The sequence below is a fragment of the Amblyraja radiata genome, chromosome 23 (assembly GCF_010909765.2).
Source record: "Amblyraja radiata isolate CabotCenter1 chromosome 23, sAmbRad1.1.pri, whole genome shotgun sequence".
In the NCBI taxonomy this organism is placed as follows: domain Eukaryota; kingdom Metazoa; phylum Chordata; class Chondrichthyes; order Rajiformes; family Rajidae; genus Amblyraja; species Amblyraja radiata.
In genome coordinates, this window is record NC_045978.1 from 36,403,015 (window position 1) to 36,406,039 (window position 3,025).

Below are 3,025 nucleotides of genomic sequence, written 5' to 3' on the forward strand. Positions count from 1 at the left end.
GTGATTTCAGCAAATATTTTTGGTTTAAATGTATGTTTACAGTATTTAGCTCACATGATAGGTGAGTTACTGATGGTCAAACATGTTTGACGACATACGGTTTCCAATTGTTAATAAATTGTCCCCTAATATCGATGTTCTCCGCCCAAGTGGTTTGGTATATGCCACCACTGATGTTGTTATCTTATAAACGAACATGCAAATTTGGTGGATTACTGAGCAAATGCTTCACTAGAATTAAGTAAGTTAATATATAACATGTTTAAGTCAATTCATATTGGCATTAAGTATTACAAGCTCAGTAACACATCAGGACACATAAGATGTTACTCAAAACAGGTGGAAGTGTACAACCATAATCCTTCCTGCCGATAAATTCCATGATAACACTACAGATTAATCCATTTGCCCCCATAATACAGGTATGGAGATAATTTTGAACACTAGTATCTCAGCTCATAGGAAAGGTACAAATTTCAGTAGCTGGTAATGCTGCTATATCCCAATTACTTTGCCACGTAGTTGATTGGTGGTTAATGCACCATGACTGATAGTCTTAATGAATACCAGATAACAACGTTGTGGATGGTCAACGTTGTGGATGGTCAACGTAAATATCTGGATATATATTTTGTGCACCGTTCCCAGAGGCACTGCAATACTGGGTCGATGCGTGGAGTGGACGGAGCAAGCCCCTATTCCATCTCCCTGTTCCAAAATTCAATTTAATATATGGTCCCTAGATAAGGGACGTATCAGATTATTAAACCGATAAGAACAGATACTACACTTGATCTTAGCCAAAAGGCCGAGAAGCGATGCAGCTAAAGCTGTATCCAAGGATAGTTTGTCGTTAATATATAGACATGCCATGACGGAATGTTTCTAAGTGTCAGGGCTAGTTGATTCTGGATAACTTTGACTTAAATGCCGCAACGCTCATCATGGTTACTCCATCCAGGTAATTGCGGTATATCCGAAACTTATATGAGAAGGTACTGAATAGTGTGCATCTTCAAGGTCGATGTCTACCATAAAGTATCCTTGGATCCATGGTAGTAGTTACAAATCCCATGAATGGGTATACCTGGTGAAATACTCAAGTGGTTTATCAACGATGGTGCGACATTCACCATCGTGGGAGGGTAGACCACTTGGGGTGCTTGCTGAATTGGTGGCAAGATATTAATTCTATTCTCCTTGTATTTATTTTTTGGTATATAACTACCAAGAGTGATAGCTTCCTAACCAGGCGTGATTCATCCACCCCTTGTTAGTACAACCCTTAACCTTTATGTGATGGTAGGAACCATACTTATCTGTCTTCATTGTTGTTTTCTTCGGTTTCTGGTTCCTTGTTCTTGTAGGGACGATGTTTGTTGGGGGGTGGCACATTTTCCCCTGGGGCCTGCTCTGGGCCGTGGCCTAAAATGCTACAGGTTTGGCATGCAGGCCCCGAGCTTTCACCAGTTCCATGAGGTAGACGCCCCTGGTGGACACGTAGAGGTACTGCTGTCTGGTTTAGTGTGGTGCTCATTCCAGACTCTGCCCTCTTGTGCCGAATAGTTTGAACACTTCGTCCAGTTTTTTAGGACTGGTTGGTAAGTGCCAGGTAGCAGGATCTGTGCTTATGAGGTCGGCGTTCTCATAGTCCTGTTAATTTCATAGATTGAGGGCAGGTTTGTGAGTTCATTTCAGAAGTTATGAGGTATACCGTTGAACAGTAGGGTCAGGTGTTTTGCCATACTACCCTGCCCTTCTGGAATGAGCAGGTGGACATGATAGCCGACGTCAGGGTACCAAATGCATTTTTAAATTATTTAGGTTAAATGCGCTGCTCAATGTATCCCCCAATAATGGCGGGCACTTTGAGTAAATGCAATTTAGGGGAGGCGTGATAAAACCAACGCCTCATGGCTACCTGTCTTGGAGAGGTTTTTTGGAAAAGACAGGTAGTAAGCTGGCCATCAGTTGAGACTGAAAAGCCATCTCGCTAGTGGTGGAGCCACATAGCGGCCACACCCAGCAGCTCTTCCTGATCCTGTACCTCAAGCATACTCCCGATATTGTTCAGCCAGTGACCCCTCTTCATGACCAGCCCAGCCACTGGTCACCCCAAAGCTAACCACACTAAGGAGGAAGCGATGGGCAGTGCCTAGGCACTGTGGAGGGTATGCCTGAACCCTCCAGCGAGACTGCCCCTCACGTAGCGTGTCTCGCAGGAGCTCCTGCTCCAGGAGCCGCTCCAGCGGCTCAGGCGGCTGTCTCTCTCCCTGCGGGTGGAGAGACGTCCCCTCCGACAAGTCGGAAGCCACCGGCCGGATGCCTCTTCGGATGGCTGAACATCCAGCCCGCAGCTCAGGCACTAGCGGGACTGGCTTCGGCGCGGTGTGGGGATAGCGGAACGCCCGGTTAAATGTTCCTACCGCCTTCTTCTGGAGCTTTTGTGCCTTGTAGTAGCGAGAGCGCCCCTCAAGCAGCGCGTATCGCAGGCACCTGCCCCGAGAGCCGCTCCAGCGGCTCAGGCGGCTCTCTCTCCCCCCGTGCGGGTGGAGAGACGTCCCGTCCCAAATCGGGAACACCTGCCGGATGCCTCTTCGGGTGGCTATGCATCCAGCCCGCTATCGGGCTGGGCTCGGCACGGTGTCGGGGAATAGAGGAACACCGGGTCGCTCCTACCGCCTGTTGCTGCCCCCCTTCCCCCCGACGGGAAACGTTCCTCCTCGAACGGGGGACAGTTTTGTTCCAGAGCCTTTTTCTCTGCCTGTAAAACACAAGCAGAAAAAGGGGCTCCCCTGTAAAAGAAACCCGACCTCAGGATACTCACCTGACGGTCCGTTTCTCTGTTGCGGGAGTGCCTAGCTCCCGCTGCCGCTGTTGCACTGCTGGCGTAATGCCGCGCCTGCGCACTGAGCGGGTTCTTCACGTAGTCACTCACGTGACTCCGAAGTAAAATTGTCTGATGAAATAGATGAGACATTTTTGAATTACTTCACAGGGTAGTAAAGATGTGGCATTTATTATC

The 3,025-nt window shown here is 48.2% G+C and overlaps 1 non-coding gene across 1 annotated transcript; it reads right to left on the reverse strand.

The window, feature by feature from the left end:
* Positions 1-628: 628 nt before the first annotated feature.
* Positions 629-820, reverse strand: LOC116986525. The gene has a single exon (XR_004415506.1). It is a non-coding gene; the product is annotated as a U2 spliceosomal RNA (small nuclear RNA).
* Positions 821-3,025: the final 2,205 nt, after the last annotated feature.